Source organism: Corvus hawaiiensis, chromosome 30, assembly GCF_020740725.1.
Source record: "Corvus hawaiiensis isolate bCorHaw1 chromosome 30, bCorHaw1.pri.cur, whole genome shotgun sequence".
NCBI classification, from domain to species: domain Eukaryota; kingdom Metazoa; phylum Chordata; class Aves; order Passeriformes; family Corvidae; genus Corvus; species Corvus hawaiiensis.
Window position 1 is genome coordinate 667,706 of NC_063242.1, and position 25,151 is coordinate 692,856.

Consider the following 25,151-nt stretch of genomic DNA (forward strand, 5'->3'; position numbering starts at 1 on the left):
ATTACTACACAAAAAAGTCACGCCAGACATGAAGATGGTCTGAGTTTTCAGGTCTGCATATTTTAAGTCTTCAGTTCTACCCAATGCTTTTTGGTACTAGGAAAAGTTTCTGATCCAATAGATTTGGGAGGGGGTTTTGATGCACAGATTAGGAAGTTCCTTTATTTTTTTCTTTTCAGAGAGTAATTTTTTTTATTTTTCTCCATAAGCATTCTGCATCTCATTCCTCCTTCACTGATTAGGATGAAGTGAAAAGCCACCTTTGACTTACCAGCAATTCTGCTTTCAAGTACCTTCAGATGACCTTTGATGTGTAGCACCAGATGTGCAATATAAACAGGAGGTGACATTCCAGTTACTCTGTCCAGGTAGTCTCTGCCTCAGACTTGAGGAATTGAAGACTTGATGGTGTTCCTCAGAAAATACAAGAAACAGATCTTCATTGCATTGAGGAGATTGTGGAAAAAACAAAGGGAGAGTGAACACAGCAATTCACATAACTCAGTAACACCTCCTGCTTTTCTCAAAAAATCCACAAGTTTGACAAACACAAACAAGAGGAAGAAGGGAATGGGACATGAAAGGGTAACAAGTATTCTTGTGTCTGCACTTGTCCCCATTCTACAGTCTTCCAGAGAGCCTCACAAAGTGCTCCACACCAAGTGAGGCTTTTCAGCTTCTGAGCCGTGGCAGCTCACCCATAGAAACAGTTTCCCAGTAACTTCCACAATCTTGCCTACATGGAGAATGCCAGCTCAAGGCTTTTTGTCAGAAGGCTTTTTGTGCATTAGTGAATCAGAATGTCAGACTTGCAAGAAGGCACTCCCTGCTCAGAATCACTACTTTCTAAATGTTGCTCCTTTCATATTTAATTTTGAAGCCGTTCAGCAGGGTGTTCACTCCTAGCTCTCTCCCTCTGCCAGGTTTTCATTCCTTTCTGTTTCATAATCATCATGAAGGAGGTATTTCACACTTACCTTCAGTGCCTGAGTGACACAACTGCAGATTTTGTTTGGGGCAGCAATCTGACTCCAGTTGTGCAAGCCTGTCTTCACAGCATCGGTGGTGGCAATTTTATCTGCCTCTTAGTACATAGTTAGGAGCAAATGTTCTTGCTATGCTGTTTGTTTAGTTAGAATATGAGTGTTACATCTTTCCCTTTGAATTGTACCTGGACATAAAGAAGGCTCAACTTTTCACAGCTCTTTTACAGTTTAATGTACTGCAGTTTCTTTGGTCACTGAAAGTGTCAACTTTACTATAAGGAAACAACACCTAGCAAGCTGTCTCAATGAAGATGAAGATATTGCCTCTCCATAACTGTCTTCCTAAACCTTTAAGCCTTTCCTAGCCCAGATTCCTGTCAAATTAATAGGAATGCAAGAAATCTAGGACAACAACTTAAAAAAATTACCAAGATCAGTCTCTGTTTGAATAATGCAATAGTTGTATAAATATCCACTACATTTCTGTTTGCATTACTTCTGGCAACTAATCCTTCAAGAAGCCAAGGGGTTCATCAGTGAGAACTGCTGATAGCTTACATAACCTTGTTTGGATGCTTGTTTTAATTGTGAATCCTTGCCTGGATGTACATAAGAAAAACTTGCAGCTAAAATTCCATTTGCTACATATTAATTTTTTTTTTTAATTGTATTTTATATATGGCACAATAGCTAGCAAAGAAGCTGCATATACTCTTTGAGATAACTTTCTATTTTTAGGGTGGGTCTGTTTAAAAATTATTTGTGTAATGACTGTTGGGGTATGGCAGTACAAATCTTACTGTCAATAGAACTAAGAGGAAGAAAAACAATTGAGAGAGCACATTAGCACTCCAGAATATATACTCTTAGTTCCACAAGAAAATACTTACTGAGCTGGCAAACACTGGGCAAGGTTTTCCTTGCTGCAGATAAAGTGAGTGCAGCTCCTCATTCCCATTTTAAAACAATATTTGCAATTAAATGTCTAACCAAATATATGTATACATATAAACATGAAACAGATTTACTGGTAACTATTGGTTTAAACTCTCAGCATGTGTGCACCCCAGTCTCCTTCTTTCCAGAGTCTTTGCTTCATACTACGCAGCATCCGTTTCCTGCTATGTATTGGTGCTCAGCATCTCTGGGAATTAGGGGGGAAAAGACTTTGAGAAAGAGAGCACTATCCTCCTTCTTTTAAAAGAAAAAGCAAATGTACAAAAACCAAATTTAAGACTTAAAAAAGACTAATTTGGGGCATGGGGCACTGACAAGGCTATAGCCTTCCATACCCTTGCTCTTGCCCTGTGTTCCTCCCAGGTAAAGGCAAAGTTCCTAGCAGTGTTTTCACCAAGGATGTGCCATGAACAGACAAGATGCCATTCTGAGACTGGTGTCCAAGCAGCAATATTCTTGACTAATTTTGAATCTTCTGATACTAAATACACTGTTTTAATTAACATAATGCCTTTGTGTGAATCTCTGTTTAACATAACCTGCATGAGAAATTCTTATCCTTGCTCCTTTAGAGTGACCTAAAATAGATGTGCACAGTCTCTGAAAGGCACCAAACTTCCACAGTGTTTTCTGTGAATCTTCACATGGCTACCATCAAGGATCTGAGTCTTGCCCTTTTGATAACCACACCTGAACTGATGTACCTATACCTTGAAGAAACTACTGTACTGAAATATTATTTGGTGAATCAACATCTATAAAAATAAGGCTCCTTTTAGTCTCAGTGAGATAGGCATTTTAGGATGAGAAGCCTCTCAGGAGAACCATCAATTACAAACACCAAGCATTTCCCTTCTTGAAAACCTTGAGAAGTTCCCTTAAGTACGCCTGTTGATCAATGGAGAGAGCTGGGAAATTTAAGAGGCCATTCTGTTATTAGATGGACCAAGATATACTCAGTGAAAAGCTAAAGCTAATCCTACCCCTAAGCCTAACCCTAATCCTAACCCTTAGAAAGACAAAGTTACCGTCAGTTAACACTAAACCCAAACCCTAATACTAATCCTAACCCTAACCCCTAACGCTACACGCTAACCTGAATCATAATGGTAATCATAACCCTAAAGCTAACCCTGTAACCCTGCCCATAAACATAACCCCTAAGCCTAACCCCAACCCTAACCATAACTCCTAACACTAACCCCTAAAGCTAACCCCTAACACTAATTGTAATCCTAAACCCTAACGCCTAACCCCTAACCCTAACCCCTAACCCTAATCCTAACCCCTAATCCTAACCCCTAATGCCTAACCCCTAACCCTAATCCTAACCCCTAACCCTAATCCTAACCCTAACCCCTAGCCCTAACCCTAATCCCAACCCTAACTCTAACCCTAAACCCTAACCCTAACTCTAACCATAGCCCCCTGGTAAATGAAATGTTTTAATTTATCCTGAAAAGACCTAAGAAATATTTCTGTAGGAACATAAATAATAATAAGTGTTGCAAGGATCATAAAGGTATTCAGCTATGATCTTACAGACCCCCAGGCATCCCTCCTTAGGGATCAGTGAAAGGTAATTGACAATAACAACTCACTGTTAAAATTTTTAATTTTGTTATCTAGGCACCCATGCATTCATCGTAAAATTATTGGGGTATATAAACAGAAAAAAATCCCTGAAAAACACAGAGAAATGCTTCATCACAGCCAAATGATTTAAGCATGCCAGATTATGATACAATTAAAGATACTCCTTAAATAGCCCAAAATCATAAGGGGTTTTGTTGATACATCTAGAGACAATAGTTATCTTGCACCACTTCCTCCTGGGAGCTCCATTTTCCATGTTATTGTGTTTTCATGGGACTCACTGAAGCTTCATTTCTCCTAAAACCAATCATCCTGAAATAGGTCTGTGTTTCTGAGTCAGTTTTCCCGTCTTATATTTATGAGGGAGAAATGGGATATTTGAAGTGCGGTGCTGCGGTTGTCCATGTGCCTGTCTGTAGTGTCTGCTTGCCTAGTAGGTAAAGAGTGAGACCTTACAAGAGTCCAATTCTTTGAGCTCATTCTGTTCACACTGATGGCAAAGAACAAAAGTAAAAAGCCATGTAAAAAGACAGAGGCAGTTCACCTCAGAAGACCACAGCCAGTGAAAGCAACAGGCACATTTACACAGATGTTGGAGAAAGATGTTACAGATGTTGGAGGAGGTTTGGTGTTAAGGGCATACTGTCAGAGAGGGGATCACTGATTCACCTTTATTTAGTGCCCGGCAGCATTTGGAGAGTATTTCCCTTTCTCCTACTTGTATTCATCCAAATCTATGCAAATTACGCTGCCTGAGGTTCTCATGACTAACCAAGAGGGACAATTTCCATTAGCAACTTTATAGAGGACTGTGTAGGTAGTGATGCAGGCAGTTGAATAAGAAGAGATCACACAAAAGGATTTTGTTCCGAAATGAAAATCTACAAAGGAAAATAAATCACCATCCCACTAGGTAGCTTAACCTGAAGTGAAAATTGTGCTTATGCAACATTTGGGTGTTTAAACATTGCATTAGAAACACAGTTAGTTTTACTCAGAAGCAAACATTAGAATCGTCAATTTACAGCTGCCTAGAATTTTTTTTCAAACACAGACCAAAAAATCCCAAGACTTCATACTGAATTTATTCATTCATGGTGAATTTTCCCAAGCCAGGCCCACAGGCTTTTTTCCTAGGTGCTCAGGAGGGTGGCATGCCCAGACCTAATGTCTGCAGTGTTTCAGTATGGCAAGTGCTAAGTTTGAAAAGGTCTGTGATTTTTCTTCTGCTCTTTTTTTTCTTCAGGAACATAAAAAAAAATTCTGATGTGATTGTCATTGTCTTAAGGGGTCAGATGTCTAGTAAGTGGAAAATGGGAAATGTTTGAGATGGTAGTTTGAGTAAGGCTTTGTATGTGCTTTGTAAATGGCTGTTCAGTTGTACAGAAATAGAGACTTCAAATTAATATCTTGTCTTATTAACTCATGAAAATTCCATTCAAATTATGCAAAAATAGTATATTTCCTTGTCCATAAAATGCTCTTAGGGCATAGTAATTGATAATAACCAAATACAATGGAATAGGTCTTGTTATTTTTTACAGAAACTTATCAGTTTTGTAAGTAAAAGTATGTGGAGAAAGATAACAGATGAGATTGCTCATTTGGGACAGCTTCTCTTCAGGTTATTAATCTCTTCTCTTAAATGTTGATCAGCTACTCTGAGTTCCTCAGTGAAATCACTTCTGGGAGTAAACCTGTATTATCTGTGTGCAGTATGACTTGACAGAGGTAAGCAGAATGATTAAAATCTTTAAATTTTCTTAAAATAGAGAGTGACAGAGAGATTTGACATTTCAGTGGTGACTTTTTTCACCTTTCCTTTTGCCATGCAAATTTTGCCATCAAGTAGGCTTCAGTTTTGAGCAAGTTGTTAATCAGTTGAGGGGTGTGTGCATGTGTGCTTGTGTCAGAGATTTTAAGTGCATGTGGTTAGTTTTTCTAAGGAGCTTAAGACCTAAAACCTCTTCATGTGTCACAGGCTAAGATCAGGGCTCAATCTGGGGAGCTTTTCTAAAGAGCTGGACATAAAAGTGAGGAGTCAAACTCAGGTGGTATGAAATCATGTGCTGCAGATTGATTCTGCAAAAACAGACCCAGGAAAACCTTCAGGAGGCAGATACTTCCCTCTAGGGTAGCCCTTTAAAAACCTGTTAGGTTTTCATGAAAGCAATTTCTCTTAGCTATTAAATCAGTGAACTCTTCTTGGCCAATATCCCTTCCCAGTTCTCAGAGGCCTCTCTGGAGCATCAACATATAATGCTAGAATAAAAAGGGAACAGTAAAGCCAGAGTTCATGTGGCTCACTTCTTCTATATCCCTATGTTTACAGATGGTAAGATGGGATCTCTTTGAGGTCATTTGTTATTTCCCCTGAAATTTTCTGAAATCACCATACTTGTGAGATTATTCTCTAGTTCTCTATCCTACTACAAAAATGTTTGGATGGCTGTGCTGCTACATTGAAGTGCTGACAGGTAAAAAACTATGGTGATCTCTGCCACATGTTGATCCTTACACAGGCAAGGAGTTCCATATTCGGGTTCAAGACTGAAACAGATGCTGGTCTTCAGCATTTATGGCAGCAATTTCAAGCTTTCGGGTGACATCAGGAATATGCTAACATTTTGAACGATGAACCCACCTGTTCATCCATCATTCAAAACTCCCTGTTCTTGAGCAAATCATACTCTGGTTTGGGATCTAGAGTCTCCTCTGAAACCTATGTGTGTTTTGTATGTAAATATGAACAAATCAATGAGTATCTTAAGTGATGAGATTTTTCTTTCCTCTTCCAAATTGGTTTCACCTGAAAGGAAGGCTTACTATAGACCAAACAACTAATAGGAGTATTTCAATCAAGTGAGGCACTTCAGTCAGCAGTTCCAAGATTCACTGAATTAAGGTCATTGACAATGCTAATTAACCACTAGAGCATTAAATCTTTCTACCTGTAGAGAAGTTCTTCATGAATCATGTTTCAACATTACAAATCTTTAGAAGTGAATTACAATAGTGGCAGTGCTTCTGCTTCTTTAGTGGAGGGAGGGTGTGTCAGGGATATATCATAAATAACCAGAGATGGTTTCATGGTTCAGGCCCTGAAATTTGGCAGATGTGATTACTGGCCTGAGCTCTACCCTCGCTACAGGTTGTTTTTTGTATGAGCATCATATCTTAGTTTTCTAGCAGTAAACCAGTAATTGGCATTTTCATGACTGAAAGGGTTATGAAGCACTTGGGAACAGGCTGCCCAGGGAAGTGCTTGAGTCACCATTCCTGGAGGTACTTAAAAGTCATGTTAATGTGACACTGAGGGACATTGCTTAGGGATGGACTTGGCAGTATTAGGTTGAGTGTTGGATTCTATCATCTTAAGGGACTTTTCCAGCCTAAATGTTTCTATGATTCTATGATGTATTTTTAGGGGGAGTGGCTTAAATTATGTGATTTTAAGTAATCAAAATTTATGTCAGTATTTATAGTAAGTTTAAGAAACTGAATGGGGAAATTAAAGAAGAAAGGCAGCATTTCAGTCCTCAGTTCTACATTAATATTGTAGAGTTTTATTTTCCAACACATTCAGCACAATCTTTTAAAATAGTAAATTCTATTCAGAAAATTATTGCTCAATCATTATTATTCAGCATTATTCAATTAAATTCATGTGGGTTCTCATTTGGTGCTTTCACACTGTATTTTCATTGTAGGTCGTAAGAACCATGTATTTATTCTACCTGGTAAAACAAACATAAGAAGAAAATAACACCTACATCACATACTTACTTAACATTACCTATAAATGCTTCTCTTTGTTCTTTCATAGTATTTTATAAAAAGAAAATTTATTGTAAATTCAAGGCTGATGAGTACTTTTGCACCTTGAGATAGTGTACATCCATTAGAAGTTTTGAAACTTTTTTAAGGGAAGGGTTAAAGCTTTTGTTTTGAAGTCTTTGAAGGGTAATATGGATCATAAAGCAGAGCACAGCTGAGCAAACATCTGGTTAAATATGTTTTGAGGTAACCTGTAGAAGATACAGATGGGGTTTGATGCTTTGTTTGGGTAGGGTTTTTTGGAATTTTTTTGCTTTTTCACATGTTCAGTCCTCTATAATCGAGATAGGTCAGGTTTGTGGGGGACCAAAGCTGCATGTCCAGTCCTGAACTGTCAGTCAAGTTGATAAGTATGTTAACTGCTTCTGTCAAAAGAAAGGTGGTATGGAAATCATGAGTTTTTTTCACGAAGTAACATTTCAAAATGTTTCATTGGCTTGAGTAACATTTTTTCTGCTCATAAACTTTTAATTTTTAACATCCAAGAAGAGTCTAATTTGACTGAATGCAATTATGAGTTGGATTTTCTCTTCCCAAACTAATCCTTCTCAATTCTGCATCCAGGGCTTTTTCTTGGGATTTTTTCTACTACTATTACTGTTCTTATTTGCTTAATAATAGTTGCTTTCTCCTTGTAGTCCAGCTAGGTATTATTCTGTCCTGAACTTATGTCCATTCTCTGTTCAAAGGAGAAATAGCTGTTCTGCATATCTACATTTCCCAAACCTTTAGGCAGTACAATAGTTACAGAGTACAATAGGACACCACTTTGACCATGAATAATTAATGTCAGCATGCTTGCTTTCGGTTTACATTTGATTCAGTAGACCAGTGTCAGTAACAGAGATGCTAAGACTAGATTTTACTGGCAGTTCAAGAAGAGCTGTTGGATATGGCTTTTAGGGTACTTGAGAACATTTTTATTTAACTTCTGGTCAGGTACCACGCCTGACGTTTCACAACCTGTCTCCCTACTGCATTAGTCTTGTTCTACCAGACACCATTCCAGTGACTCCAAAGAAGTTTTTCACCATATAGCAGGGAAATACAACAGGACATCAGGTCCAACTAAGTATGATATTTGAGATGAAGTGTAGAGACCTAGAGTGTCTTTACCTTAAAAGATTTTTTATGAATTCTTTTTTATGTGTAATGATGCTTTTATTGTCATATTGGATGTAGTGACAGTATCAGTTACCTAGGGTGGGTTTGTTGGCTAAAATCAGCTTTTGCTAATTATGATCCAAGTGCTGTGAAGCAATACTTTAGGTGGAATGACTCATCCTGGAAATAGTATTTTAGGTGAACCAGAGGGTAGAACAATGTGATGACAAATGAGCTGATGCACTAACCTTGTTCATGTGACTAGCCAATAATACCTCTGTGTTGGTCTGCATTGGCTCCCATAACAAATGCAGATAGGGTTACTCTTTTCACGTGGTTTTGGTTTGATTTTCTTCTTTCTTTTTTTCACCTTCTTGTAAGAAATACTGAAAATTATATACTGGACCTAAGACTTGTCAGAGGAAGTTGAGATCCTGTTTGTCAAGAGTACAAAAGTTAACTATTAAATAGTTGTTTGAAGCTATGACACAAGCTTTGTCAAACTCATTTTTCCTGCCTGCTGTGCTCAAGGTATTACTGATGTCCTCTGCTTTAAATGACATAGAAATCATGGTATTTTCTTGAAGGAAGCCTCTGTGGGGTTTATTATTGGATGGAGCTGTTGACTGATTTAGGAGTTTCAATACCATCCTTTTTCCGAAGTCTTAGAAATCTGCTGAAATGAATGACTGAGTGTTATCCATAGCCCCCCATTAATCCTTCATCTCCCATCTCTTTGCTTGCTGATGTTTTTTACACTAATTTGGAGCACTTCTTCTTCTGCCATTGTGAGAAACTCTTATCAGTGACACTTTTGAAACTCAGGAGCATCACAGTGCAGTGTAGTTCATACCAACCCCTTCCCATCTCATGGATTTAGTACTTTTACTGTAACCACTAGCAACTTAATTTGCTAGGTGTACAACATACCATGAAATCTATCTCTCTCTTGATTTGTCCAGAAATTAGCAGTGTCAGCTGGGTTGATTAGGAGCTTGCAGCAGTCCTTGATGTCACATATCTGAGAGTGTCTTTAGAGATCTGAAAAATACCTCGGGGAAGAGTACCTTGGGAAAGAGAGGAGAACAACATTCAATTCTCTTTTTTCGTATTTTTTTTCCTCTAAATACTTATTGTATTTGAATAAAGTAGGTTTCGATTTTCTGCGTATTTCCTACTTGCAGAATGCTGCGGTGCCCCGCCGGCTAGCATGCTGTCCCGGGCACCGGGCAATCTCTGCCTGCTCCGAAGGGCGCACAGAAGACGAATCGCGGCGCAGGAGGGCAGGCGAAGCTTCGGGTCAGGTTCGCCTTGCCCACCGGTGGCAAAGGTGCGAGAAGGAGGTAGGAAAAAAGGTGGAAGGACTTCTTCGTGGGGGCAGACAGTTTATTGGGGAGAAAAATCCACAGAGAACGCCGAAGGCGCCTGGCTTGCAGGGGGCGTTTTACTTCTACAATATGGGCGTGGAAAACACACAGTAACCACTGGAACATCAGCCAGGGGGTGTTACCGAGGCAGGGAGAAGGAATTACAGCAAATGGGAGAAGGGGTAGGTGGGGAGGAATAACAAGGACCAATTAACAACCAAAGAACATAGAACTCTCTGGAAATACAACCAAATATGAGAAATAAAGGGAGGGGAGGGCTGTAGCCAATGGGAAGGCATGGATTTATGTATTTTTCACAGCCTTATGAATGCTCAAGGCTTTTGGGCTGTGGAAGCATCAAACCAATGGACTTTTTGGTCCACTTGATTCAGCTGATCATTGCTCACCGCAACAGCGGAACATGGCATTAGAGGTTGGGTACAATCTATGCCATGGCTGGAGCTTTGCAGGAGACATGTTTTAATTGGCTGGTTGGGCTAAATCTGGCCTATCCGTGAGTGCATTTGGGTAATGAGGGCAAGAAGTTTTGATTTTGTAGCACTCACCATTTCCCAAGGAGCAGAGAGAAAGTGTCTCCTCTGTAGCGCAGTCATCCTTGCTTTGGTGAAGGCAGTGCATCCCAGCACGTTTCACCAATAGCTCCTTTCTCCCGTGGTTTTCCCTAGAGCTGAAGCCTTGCCCTTGGCTCCTCTTCTTTCGATGTGCTTTTCCTCCTGCCTCTGCTGCTGCCTGCCTGTGGCCACAGCAGGGCACTAACTCCATGCTAGCTTCTAAGCCGATAAGCCATGCAGTTTATTACCTCCTGTTCTGTTCCAAGTGCCACTTGCTTGCAACCTGGCTGCCCAGAGACGTGTGGAGGATGTATGATTCACAGTATCACAGAGAGCAAGATCTTTTCCATTTCCCTAATGATTTTTTTGCTTTTCTTTTTGAAAACAATGCTGCTGGTATTTTCCATGAAAAACTTCTGAATAAAAACTTTTCCTCAGTCAACCTTCTTTTACTCTTCTTTTGCTTTCCACCTTTTTTTCTTATATATATGGTATATCTCCCTTCTCCCACAAACAAATCCCAGATCCAAAAGTCAGGCAAATATTTTCAGTTTGCTTTTTGTCACCATTGTTTTTATGGTTATGTGTGACTGAAGTTTATATAATGGAATGTGGAGACTAGTCATTGACTAACTAATTTTGAACAAGAAAATGTTCTGTGGGAGAACCATTATAAAAGCTGGCATGTGCAGTGGCTCTCTGTTGTTAAAATACTTTGGAATTTAGTAGTAGTAGTAATGGAACAGGAAGTGGATAAATATTTTCAGTTTATAGCCCCTGATGTTTGAATTCCACTTCATTGTGACTAGCAGAAAATGGGACTTATTTACAGCACCACAATGAAAATTTCCCTTCTTGCTGTTGCAAAGAGAAAATGAAAAAATGTAGGGAGGTAAAATAAACAGGAAATTTCACTGCAGCATTAGGCACCAAGAATAGTGAGGTACTATTTTGAAGAAAAACATTGCAAATGCTGTGGCAACTGGCATTATCTTTGAATCAGTATTCATGAAGTTTATAATTAATTACAATGTGTTGTTAGTCTTGCAGCTGAATTTTAACTCTACAGCATTTTAGCACTCTCTTTTTTCTTTGACCTAAATCCGTCTAAATTTTTGTCTTCACTAAAAGCGCAGAACAAAAACACTATTATGTCTTGGGCTGTGCTCAAGCAGATCAAGTAAGTTTGCATTGCTAAGCAAAGCCATATACATTTTAGTCATACCAGAAATGTTTGACCCCAACACAATTAAGTGAGATGAATGTCCACGTGATGGAAATGTTAACTGTTTTTTGCTTAAACCTATTTGTAAAACAGACAGTCCAATAGGGGAGCAAAAGAGAGGGACAAATCTGAAAATGTAATCAGGCATAATAACACTTAAGTTTAGAGAGAAGAACAGCATTTAATTTGTAGATGTAAATGAAATATCATTACAATTCAGTGTCTTCAGGAGAGTTCTTCATTTACATTGGTTACTGTTAGCATTTCTTAAGGACGATTTAATACATATATATATTTGAAAGCTTTTTTTTTAAGCTGGGAGATGATTCAGAAGAGCATGGCTGCGTTCTTGCAGATGTAATACAATCCACACTTCCCAGTCCTGTGATTTAGATTTCTATTCTAACCAGAAGAAAACAGAATACATTTAGAAATGCTGTGAAAAACAACAAAACACCCTATGTGCTAACACATTCAAGACAATTGCTCATGATATTATTAGATTCTGTTTTGTTATTTGAAAATTAGTTCTACTTACTCCCTTAAAAAGACTTGATTTTTATTAAAAACATGCTGGGTTTGTTGGGGTTTTTTTCCATGAAAGCAATGACCTTTGGTCTATTGGTAGGGTAGGATCACCAGCTGCTTTACAAGCTTTTGTCCAGGCATGCCTTGCTGGTGCCTCATGGCCCTAAGTGAAAGAAATTGTCCTTGCAGCCCCATGAGCATGTGTCACCACATGCTCACAAGGCTGGTCCTCTAAATAAGCCGTGAGCCTGAGGTCCATGCAACGCCAAACCAGGAGAAGATGCTGCTGCCTGCTAAGAAATGGGGTGGGCACCAATTCTTTTTAATATGGCTGATGAGCTGGGACTCTAAGACAAAGCCTGATGTAAAGGTTTGAGTATTTCTCATCAGGAGTGGGGACAAAACAGGAGGAACAAACCTGATAAAAAGAATTTTGAAGGCTTTGGAACGAAGTAGATCCTGCAAACTACAGTGCCAATTGCAATGTTTATTGAAGAACCTTCAGTCTACACCATAGACCTCTGGTTCACATCTCTTGCAAGACGCAATACTTGGATGCACCTCTAAATAAAAAAAAATCAGTATGTTTTAATTTTTTTTAATAAGATTCTTTTTTTTTTTCTATCTTCAAAACTTCTAAATGTACTTGCACTTTTTCATGAAAGGTTTTTCTACACTGGATCTACAATTCACTGTCAAATGTACATACAACAATTACCTATAGAAATTTTCTAAGAGTAGCCACTGGACAGCTTGGTTCTGGGTTTTTTTTCACTTACTACTCTCCTACAGATAAACCTGTGAACAAATTAAACATCCCTGAAATGCAATGAGCATTGGAAGGGAGAATTGTGCGTAAGAACAATTGCATATTCAGGATCCCACAGCAAAGAGAAGACACATGTCAAGCTAGAAATCCTGCTCTTGGTGTCTTTCCTTCTCCCATCTGGATCACTTTCTGTGGATTGAGATACAGAGGTAAAGAGTTCCTTTTATTTCCAGGAGAAGTATTTCCCAGGCAGATATAAGAAAGATGTAACTCCAGACTGAACTTTTTGGTATCTTGGCTGTATGCACAAAGCACTGGTGTAGCTATAACAGAGTGAATTCTTTGAGGTGGATTATTTCTGAAGGTAGATGAAAAGAAAGGAAGGTCTGCTCGCCTGTTTCAGGATTGTTTTATCACATCTTTATTCCACGGCGAGGAATGAGTTTATGCTCATATGGTTTTAAACTGTGACCCAGATAGAAAGAGGTTTGTATCATCTTGCCATACCTAAGCCACCCAGTCTCCTTCTCATAGCTCTTGTTATTTTCTTGGACACATTCCACCTTCCTCCATGGCATTTCCTGGGTTTAGATGTTTTAGAAGCCTGTTGGTTTTTGGACGGCTGGGTTTCAGGTGTGCTGATGATCAAGTAGCCTAATTTTAAATGTTGGCAGTGCTGTTTCAAATGTGATTGTATATTTGTCATAAATGTATGTTATTATGCTCTGTATTTTGTCCATTTTTAAACTTTGAATTGTCTGATGGTTTTGTCATCTGGCAATTTCTTTTTTTTTTTACATTTTTTTTCAGCCAGTCCCTGGAGTTTTTCTAGAGTTAGCCAAGCACAGTCACAGTTGACATTATCTTGTGTTAGTGATAGTCCTTGCCATGAGTGGGAGGTTAAAGTAGATGACATCCAGGGTTTTTTCCCAACCATTATTTCTGTGATTCATCATGTATTAGTCATTCATTTTCTGTGTATCACAGGTGTCCTTAACTTTATATGCTTCCTGTGACTTCTTAGCGATTTTGTGATGAAGCAGGAAGTAATTTCCTGAGGTTCCACAGCAGACTGAGACCTCAAGAGACACAAACTCCTGTTACTGACAGGCAGTGCCACATTCAGATGACATGTGCTGTTAGTAAAAATCTGAGTTCTTGTGTAGTCGGTGCTCTGATCTTTCCCTCACGGAAGAATCATTGCACACTTGCAGGGATGGGGGAGACTTCAGAAACTGAGTGTTCAGATTTATATCAGTGGCTGTCTGAAAAGATTCACATTTTGTGCCTAGATCTGGGAGGGTGCAGTTTGATCAGATGGATAAATAGCAGAGAAGGAATGAAATTACCTAGCTGGAGAGTAGGATGTAACAGTAGACAGTACACATGGAACTTAATTCACTGGGGTTTCTCCTGTACTATGTCAGATGCAGTGTTGATAAAGCAGTATAGTTATTTGACCTAGACCCTTGATATTTGCTTGAAAAGACATTTGCAGAACTGTAAATGTGCTACATGTATTGCAATATTTGTTGGGCCAAGGTGTGGTATCTCTCCAGCAGACCCTGTACCTGTGCACTTTCACACAGCAAGAGATAAATAGATGGGTGGTGAGGAATGGGAAAGTGAGAATCAGTTGGGGAATGACAGAGGTTGTATAATGAGCTGAAGATAAAAAATGAATAAAATTTAAATGTGTATCTTGGCTAAGTGAGAGACAGATGGAAGAAATCTACAAATTTTGGGGGTGTGAAAGCTCTCCTGGAAAATGCAGCTCTGTTGAAATCAAAATACTTTACAAAGCAGGTCAACTGCAGTAGACTTTTGCTTCAAAAAAATAAAAAAGTCTGTCAGACAGAACACATTTTAATATTTTGGAATACATCTTTTTTAATTCTTAGTTTTGAAGTGATCCTTTGGATTCATTTTTTAATCTATTTTGATTTATTTAGAAATAAGTGCGAAGAATAAACAAATAATCAAAGGAGACATGGAATTTTCCTTCCAAGATTATTTGAAGTGTTTCATTTCTGATGTAATTTGGAGCAAAGCCAGAGTGCAAAATCCTTGGAAATTGCTGTCATCCATTCAGTTCCCAGGGGGCCTGGGAAGGACTCTGTTCTGTATCGCACTTCAGCTGGTATCTCTTGAGATGCAGAAGCACCAGCAATTGCCAGTAGCTGTACTACAGCTCATTTGCTTTGCTCTCTGGATTGCAAGGGATTGAATGTGCAAGTGGTTTCAACATCCTGCTATGCCTGATGTCCAGCTGTAGTGGTACCACTTCTCCTGTCACACTACTCTGGAAAGTAGAAGCCTTGCTTTTCCCCCTCATGCTACACCGAATCTCTTTCAACATCAAAACAAATGTAAGGGAAGATTTTCCTATTAACACTTTCTGGGGACTGTATAAGAGATTTAATAGAGCTTTTCTTTCTCTGCCTTTCTTTTTCCATGAAATCTAGTACAAGGTGACTTGAGATAAGTGCTGACTGCTATGTCTGCAAGAAACAGCTCAGTTCTGCTATTGGCTATTTACTAATTGTTGTGTGCCATTGAGAGATTGTTCTTGTGTTTGTGCATGGAGAGTTCTGTGATACAATCTGGTGTTTGAGTGTTTAAGGTATTGTTTAATGCTGAAGAAGTTACTATTCTTGTGGGAATTCACAGAAAAAGTGTCTTGGAAAAGTGTTTGTTATCACTGCCTTCTAAACGGTCTGTTATAAATCTTTCACATTACAGTGAGGTGGTTTGTCTTTATTCTTAAGAGACAAATTTCCTTGTCTTTCATTATGTCTTGCAGGTAGGACATTTAAGGGAACACATAGATAGGACCTCATTTAGAAGTTAAACAATTGAATGAGCTTCTCAACTGAGCATGAAAACTGGAAAAAAAAAGACTTGTAATTTTCATCCTGGTTCTGGTCCTGCACAGCAACCTTTGGATTCATCTGGTGTGAGAAATTTACCACAATCCATTCAGCACTTTTCTGCCCACTTTGATGCAGTGCTGTCATTACTGTGAAATCCATGTTCAGGGGCTTTTTTCCTTTCGGGCATGCACATCGCTCCCACTGTGGATAATTGGTTATGTATGGGTAGCATGGGAAGAAGACTTTTCTTAAGTGCTTGCAAAGACACTGCTCTGCAGAACTGCAGTAAATAGCTACTTTAGCAGTGGTTTTAAAAACTAATTTATTAGTTTGTCCTTTTTAGACATGCCAACCTTTATATTAGCAAATACAAATTGCTTTATGGTTTAAAGACATCATCTGGCATTTTCAAGTGCTTCTCAAGAGTTTTGTGTGTGTTCAAGATCAGTGGCAAATTTGCTTTGGAGGATGGAGGAGCTAGGTGTTCCACTCAGCTATCTTTTCAGCAGATCCCTTATTGGAAAGGAAATTTGTCCCTGTTAAAACTTTGGTTCTTCTGTTTCATTCTCTTTGCTCTGCACAATTGGTAATGCCACTCCTGTCTGCATCAGAACTGGGGGAGGATGGTCAGAAAATCTGTGGAGTCCATATGTGAAATGGAGACCAATGAGTCTTTCAATAGAAATTCCTTTTTAAGACAGGAAAAACTTCTATGTTGGTGCTCTGTATCACTTTCACTGGGATTCACTGTGTTTCAAGTAAAAGGTATTTGTCATAAACCATAAAGAGAATATTCTATGGTATTAGTAGGGGTTAAATATTATGGAAATATAAAGTACTTTTAAAATTTGAATAAATTACTTGAGGGTAGAGAAGGAATAGAGAATTTTAGCACTTCTATATCTGTTCAGAGAAGGTACTTGGGGGCTATTTTGTCTTTAACAGATAATTATCATACATAACCTGGAAATTTGGAAAAGTTACAGGCCGCATTGCAAAGTCACAATTAGAGCTACCACTGTAAATAGCACAAAAACTGAAGCTTCTTCAAAATAAGACATTTAGAAGTTCAGATTTTTGGGTTTGTTGGTTTGGTTTGGTTTGGTTTGTTAATGGAAAAGACCAAGCTGGATATGAAATAAAAAGCATTATGTACAAAAAGCAACTAATAGGTTTACATAATGTCTCTTGAGTTAATGTCTTAGGTGCATTTTGGTGTCAAACTTCATCTCTTTGTGTGTGACAAAGAGATTTCTTAATAGTAGATGCAAAGGAGTAGCCAGAAGTCTATGCCAATCTAATGACAAAGCAGGTTATGAACTCTCTTCATTTAGGGCTGAGATCAGTGTCATACCAAGAGGAGGGCCATTAAGGTTTATTAAATTTGTCTAACACTAGCAGCCATACTTAGTTTAAAAAATACATGTATTATTTATGAAATACGTACAATCTGAAACTAGTTTGCTTTCAAATTGCTCCTGTGAAAAGTAGTCCTTTATGATGATTTCATAAAGCCATTAAATGTCTAGACCAAATGTATTATTAAAGTGCTTAAGGATATATTTCATACAGCAGCAGGAAGCAATGTGTGTTCCTGTAGAAATGCTTTTCCATTCATGAGAGAAAATGTTCTTTTTTAGTATGCAAATACTGAATTTGTAAAACATGTGTGGAAAAGCTTTAAGATCCTAGGAGCTCCAGTTCAATGCCTAGCTTGTAGAAACGTCTAAGGGAGGTGCAGATGAGCCCTTTGAAAACAAAGAAGCAGAGCAATTGTTCATCAAGCAGTCATGGAGGAGGCTCTTCAAAGTGATGGAGACACGTGCCTCAGCCTCCTTCTGACCACCAGGGTGTTTATCAGAATTTAGCTGTCCTGAGGTGGTCATCTGGGGTGGGAAGGACTGTTTCTCGTCAACGCTGGGGAGGCCCACTGCTATCTGACGGCAGACCTGGGAGCTGGCTGTGCTGATCTCTCAGGGTGGCAAGGTTCAGGGCTGCTGGGATACACACAAAAGTCCTAGCCCTTGGTCTTCTAGTACTAGTTGGTTCTGGTCTAAAATCCCTTCACTCAGCAGACCCCAGTGACTCAGAATAACATGGTGCTTGAATGATCGTAGCCTTTTCTCAAGAGGTATTTTGGTAACTCCATCAAACATGAGCCTCAGGAAGCAGAGGCCACTTTTTTTTTGCAAATGTTCTGCAGATGTATCACTCCTGACTGCTCATGATGGCTGGTCTTCAGTGCTATGCTCATCCAGGTGTAGTCTCGTAAACAACCACAGTCACAAACACATCTACATTTCAAGGTACAATGGGAAGATAAATACTTGATTTATATCTTCTCACCAATTTAAAAAAGCAATTAGTTTGTGGCATTTTTACCTTCCAGGTGACATAAATAAAATGTGTTCTCTCAGTGATTGAGGATTTTCCTTTTTAAACCTGCATCTTCTGTATCTTGTGCTGATCTTTCCCATGAGTCACTTAATTGCTGCCACACGGGAACCTTTGTGGATTAAGTTGAAGCTGTGCAGCGGTCCTGAAGTCCATGGATAAGCAGAGGGGGCATGCTGAGAGGTTATAATAATAGATACCAACTGCTCTGTTAAAAACCTTGGCTTGCCCCTGAGTCAAAGATTTCTGCAGTATCTTGCCTCTTTTCAGTACCCCTAGACAAGCCAGAAGCATTGCACTGAGTAAGCAGAATTCCTTTTCAAAGCCTTCCTAGACTTTCACTGCTATTTTTGTACTAGAGAAGTCCTAAAAGGAGTGCTCAGAATTCACTGATTCTATTTTTTTCTTGCAAAACATGTGGAGAGATTTTACTACATTTCAATATGTTTATTTAGTTAATCATACAGATAGAAACCCATATTTCTGTCAGGGACATTTCCACTCAGTTGTCCATCTAGGAGAGTAGGAAAGTATAAAAACAGATTTACTGGAATCTGTGTGAGGGACACAAGTATCTACTCCCAGGGAATATATCTCATAATGTCATCTTTATTGCAGTTTGTGAGCATCAGACATACTTCAGGCCTCACATGTTGTGAAGACAGAGCCATGGCGGGGAGACAGGAAGATGGTTTAAATAGCTTCTGCTACTTTAAAAAATTTTAACATCACAGTAATAGTAATATAGCTTGCTGATTTTTTAATATGTTCAAATATAGTAATTTTTGGTTATGCTCAGCAGTGTCTGTGAATCAATGCTAATTTGTTAATGGGTTGAAAGGGCTACAGTTTTTCTGAAATTTAAAAAAAAATGGATTTTTGGTAGGCTGAAGAGTCAGCATTCTTTACAGAAAGAGTAACTATTTTTTTTTCAAATTCAATTAATAACGACAATACTGATTTAATTGCAGGAGGAACTTGCCATCCCTTGGATATGATGGAATTCAGTTCTTATTTCACTTGTTTCTTGGTGATTATTGATATGGAGCAAACAATACCTAGACATGTTGAGTTCTAGCTTTTCCGGAAGTGTTTAAAGCAGTAGTGGGTCAGATCAATTTTGTTGATAGTTGATGAGACCCATGTGTGTTGTAATTTGCAGACCTTTTAGCTATTAAACTACTAGTTCAGAACAATTTTATTCTTAGAGGATTAATTCTTTTGTAAATGAGTGCATTTCTAACGTGACATTGATACTAAAATAAGGGGACATAAAAAAAGTAAGGCGTTCAGACAACTGCTTTTAGCAATAAAATCTTTCAAAAGAAATAAAACATAAACAAGTTTAAATAGTATTAACAAAAAGTCATAAAATTTAAATTTAATTAATTCATTCATTTTGTGATGAAAAACACTCCCTGGTATAATAAAACCACTCACAAAAATTAACAAAAAATATATGAGAGCCATAATTTTGCTTTAGTTTTATGAAGAGGCAATTATTCTTCACAGGATGAGGAGAATTCTTGTCTTTTTACACACAAAAGTGTCAGTTTTGGAAGCCATACAAAAGAAAAAGGAGTGGATGCGTGGGCCACTGAGTATATAACATATTGTGTTGCACACAGATTCTGTTAAAATACAGTCGTTTTCTCTTGACTACAGCTATTCCTCATTTTATTATTATGTTTACTTACTTCTGCTTGCAACATTCACACAATCTACAAAACAGCTGTCTGTAAGGAGCTTTTTTGCACAGGCTTGATGAAGAGACATACAGAATGACAAGATAATATAAGAACACAATAATCCTGTTATATCCTTTTATGTGGATGTGGACAAGCGGTGTTATTTTTAGTTAGGGTCAGCTAGGGTTTTTTTTGTCCTAAATCCTTCTGTTACAGATCATGTAGAATTTGTGGGGGTTTTGACAAGAACTATTCTGTTGTTCTGTGTTAATGTAGATCATCCCTTCTAGATTTGCAGAACTGTTTTAGGCTTTGAAATCCCCTTGTCAGAAGTGCTGTAGGAGCAATGATAAGATGTTTTTCCTGATGCAACTTCCATTTTTCATACCTTAGTGTCTTAAAAACAGCAGGAGAAAAAAAAAATCCATCTCAAGCAAAACAAATTGTCATGCAGCAAGATATATCCTAACCTATCACTTTAAAAAATGAAGCATATGACTTTTCTTACAAACCAAGGGGCAGCATCACTTCTACATTAATTTTTATCACTCTTTCTGCACGCGTTTCCATTGTTGTGGCAGTAAATCTTTGCCCTTGTGATCTGTCATGCTACAGGTTATCTTCTCTAGCTTCTGGGATTTTGAAGCTTATTGTTGTCTTCACCCAGGCAGTGGGGCCTGTGCAGTGAGCAGAGCTCTTTCACAGGTGGCCGTCTGTGGTGAGTCTCTGAGGAGAGCAGTACACACAATCCACCATCATCATGGGTGGGCGAATAGCAGTAATGGTGAATGGGGATTAAACAATCAATCTTTTTTTCCAGTCCTGTATGGATGCTTTTCTTGTTACTGAAGAATCCTCAGACAAAGACATTTCTCTGGCTGACATACCCTGTTCTTCATTTCCAGGCAGCTTCACAGCCGTTTCCAAGCTGGAGGGTTCCCATAGAGTGTAGTCCCTTTGCTCTGTTGTTTCTTTGAAAGCAGTGACCCTAGATCTGCAGTCCTTAAACATACATATGCTTGATTACAAGAAACGTTTCTAAGTGGGATGATTCCCCCACTGGCCGGCTGTTACAGCAATGGGATTTATGGTTTTCATTTCCTGACTCCAACAGCTAGGTAACATAAATAGCATTTGCCTTACTTTAAGAGCTTTTTGGAAACCTGAAATTTTGTTCTTCCTTTTTAGACTAACTCTTGAATCCTACCCTTTTTTAAAATAGGTGTAAGTCTTGTTGAAGTTGAATTTTTTGAGGGACAAAACCTCTCAGTATGTTCTTCTGTCAATGAAATTTTTCTTCCAGATTTTCTGTTCTTTAGGTTCCTATGGATCATTTGCACATTTTTTTATGAGTTCTGATGGAAAAAAACCCCAACTAAATGGTGTAATATTTTAAAAGTTTTCTTTCTTTTTAGCTGTACATGTGGATGTCATTTGTCAAAATTTTCTGATCAGTGTGGTTAGTGTATTCCAGTTATAGCACTGGAGTGGCTAGACCCATGCAAAATCCATGCAAAGCTACCCAGGATGATGCTCATTTGCAAGAGGCATCCTGTGATTGCTCTGATGCTGTAAGAACCACTTATTCCAAACACAGTCATGGCATGGTGCTTACTCACCTGAATAAGATGTTTTGATGACTCTGGTTCTAGTCAGGAGTACATGGTAAATGTACCTCCAGAGAAAAGATCTGCAGATCTGGGGGTTCCCTGCAGGCTATCATCTTCAGGCTGGATCATTATGGCAGTTCAGTTCCTACAGTGAAAATCTTGATCCTGTCTAAAAGTTTTGGAACTGCTAATCAGACTGGGATGAGGCAGTAAGAGCTGCTCTTGGTTAAACACTGCTGTCCTGCCACTGAAGCTCACAATACACGTTTTTCTCCCCAGGAGTATAATTAGATTGTAGGCTTTTGTAGCAAACTACAAAGTGGTCCACACTTCCTCTCAATGAATTTCTACTAAGATTTTCGTTTCAAACAACAAAAAGAATATAGAACATCAACTAATAAGGCTACAGGGTATGACCTTGCCCATGGAGAGCAGCTGACTGTTGCTGTCCAGGAAGTTTTACTTTAACAGCAAACCTTTGAACATCAGCGATGCTGAGCTGTAGCATAACAGAGCCTCTCAAAAATCTGTGAGATCTTTTGTGTACTGAATACTGAAGTAGGCTGCAGCAGTAGTAGTGCTGCTTTATATAAATGTTAAAGCTACATATGTTGCTAAATAAAAACTACTCTTAGGTATATAAACATGCTTCTTATGTGACAATACTTCTCTGAACACAGCATTTTTTATTTGATGTTTCTTTTCTGTTGACAGATATATCAACTTAAAAGTAGCCATACGGTTCCCAGTTGAATATGAATTTGAAAGGACTGATGCACACTGTTTAGTCTAAAAGTCTAAAATAAGTTACTCTAAAGCTATTTGCTCAGAAGTTGCCAGACTTGACAGGATATACATAAATAACTTTGTGTGAAACTTGAATCCACTGTCAAAGTTAAGCCATATGCCAATTTCAAGATCTCCAGCAGAGGAGCATCAGACATATGCACCACTCCCTAATATTTTGGTGGAGCTCATGGTTGATAGGAGACTGCAGCTCATGCCTCCTGGGAGTTGAGTCAATGGAGTGACTTCTGTTCACCACCAAAGACTTTTGCTCAGGCACCATCTGTTGGATTTTTCCTCATGTTGGTAGTAGACATCTGATTATTTGAAAACAGGATCATGTCTTACATAATATTATTGTGTACTTAAGGAGCCATTGAAACGGGCAGAGTAGAAGTGATTGTTTGGATAACAGTCTGAATAAACAAAGAATGCAAAATGTTGCATTAATAATACCACAATGCTAATTAATCATAAAGGAGTAAACTGATTTTTTAGAGAAAAGCGTTTCCTGAACAAATAAGGAATCTAAGAAAGTGGGGGTGAAAGGACAGAAAGCCCTCTTTCCTCCTTTCCCCCATTTATTTTTTTCGGAGGGCCACGATGAATCATATGTCTCTTGTGACTTGCAGGAATGATCCTACTGTCCAAATGGCTTAAAGAGAGCTTCACTAGGAAAGAATATAATCAATAGGATGAGATATTAAAAGGGAATTCTTTCCCTTCTTACTCCAGGCAGCACTGTCAACTCTCTATTGAATTTATGATCTACAGGAAATTAAACATTGACAGCATCACCCGCAAAGATAAGCATATATTGCTTAGGGTTAATGACTTGCTGAATTTTCTAAATCAAGCTATGTATACATTAGTACCTCAGATTTTTATCAAGTGACTCTTGGCAAGTAACCATGGATAATGATAGGAAACGAAAATTCCTTTTATAAATGACAGAGTCATGCTGTTGCATTTTAAGCTCTGACTTTCCAAATATCTGCCTACCGTTTTGGCAAAGCTCATTTACATGTGTGCAGTATTTTGTTTGAATAACATAATTGTTATGTCATCCGCTTTTGCACACACTTATGGAGCCTTAGAAAATGAATTAGAGATGCTGAAGAAGTTTGCATTCTGGCAGATTTGGAAACATGTGCCCATGGTAGACTCCAAATTCATAATTAAGCATCTAAATTAATGGCTCTATTTAAAAAAATGCTGGGCTCTCAGGAGTCCCTTTATTTGTTTGAGATATACTGATCTTAAAATTAGGCCCCAGCTCATGGTATCTGCAGCTGTAATCAGACTTTTTCTTAACTTTACAGCTTCCCCAGAGCTGCAGGCCCCTTTGAGCTAGAGACTCAAACAGATTGATAGAGCCCAGGGCTTTTTAGTTTGCTTCTGTTTTAAATTACATAGTAGGGGCAGGCTAGTGGCAGGTCTGTACCCTTTTCCTTTCAGTGATATCAAAGACAAGTTGCCTTTGCAGACTTGCCATGTTGACCTGCTGGAGGGAGGCTCCTTGATCACCAGAGCGCGATGCCCTTTGTGAAAGCTATGCCACACGACTGGTGATGATCAGCGGGAACTGGTTGATAAGGAAAGGGCTGTGTGATACATACACAAACAGAGAGAATTGCTACTGTTGACATTTAGGTTATCTCTTTGGAAAAAAGAGGGAGAGAAGCTCCACACAAAATGTTCCAAATCATCTGGAGGAGCCTGCGTATTTCCACTGGCCCCAGGGGGAAGCCTCATTTGTCAGTCTAAACTAGATATCTGAAATTCATGCAGCATTTCTCCAGTGTGGCAGAGTCAGAGTTACTGTAGATACTGTTTTCTTACTGTTTTCTGTACACTACCTATGTGATCTATTCATTTTTCACTAAAATTGAAGGAGGCAGTTGAAAACCACGTTTATTTTTTGTTTTAATGAGGAAACAGAGAGGCAGAGAAAAAGCAGTTTTGCCAAAACTGCGGGAAGAATCTTCAGAGCAAAGAACATTTCCTTTGGGATGCATAATGACGGTACATGCATCTACTTTAACTTTTCTTCCTTTGAAGGCCTTTATTTAGGCACTGGTCAGGCACAACTGTCCCTTGCTTGTGTGAGTTGTAGTTGTAAAGATTAAAGCCTAGATTGGTTTGGTGTGCTTGGTTGGTACTGGGGGTTTTTTTGGTTTGTTTTTTTTTAAACTCTATTTCTTCAAGCTGCTGGGGTTGACACAATAGTAAAAGGAATAAAATCCAGGTCAAGTATATAGCACTTCTGATAATCCAGTGCACTGGCACTAGATTACCAGAAAAAAACCCCAAAACATAAACGTGATGTTTGAGTAAAATTTCCTTGGAAATTGCACAAAAAAAAGGGAAAATTTTTGCAATAAAACTTTCTCCCTCTTTCTGCTTTGTATCTAAGGCATTTTGTGGCTTTATCAGTGTTTTACAAACAAAATTACAAATTTCAAAATGAGGTGGCAGACCAAATATAGTTAATACAGACAAGAAATAGACGTTTCCCTTGTATGCTTCTCCCTCTCCACCACTCTCATCCTCTCAAAGTCCTGTCAGTGAAAGCCAAAGTCAACAAAATAACTCAGATATACGATTAAATAGAAGAAACATTCTTCATTCCTGCTTTGAAGGGTGCTGAAGGCTTGTTATGAACGAGAAATGCCATGACTCTGACACAGGCACAAGCACCATGGTAGTAACATCTCTTCCCAGCCAAGAGTTAACCTTGTTGAAACCATTTTGGTTTATCAGCCAGATGAAAAGCCAAAGAAATTCACTTTTCCAAAAGGAAGAGTATAAGTCTGATCCCTGCATGTGCACCTACCTGTTAGTGAGCCTTTAAAGAAA

At 38.6% G+C, this 25,151-nt stretch overlaps 1 protein-coding gene across 16 annotated transcripts in view; it reads left to right on the top strand.

The window, feature by feature from the left end:
• Positions 1-25,151, top strand: part of LOC125318595 (poly(rC)-binding protein 3-like) — a 509,055-nt gene that overhangs the window by 20,931 nt on the left and 462,973 nt on the right. For 2 of the 16 annotated variants that reach the window (XM_048289504.1, XM_048289508.1), the window contains exon 2: positions 9,665-9,823. The exons of the other annotated variants lie outside the window; for them this stretch is intronic. The gene's annotated coding sequence lies outside the window, so the exon portion shown is untranslated. The remainder of the gene's footprint in view (positions 1-9,664; positions 9,824-25,151) is intronic. 16 annotated transcript variants of the gene reach the window in all.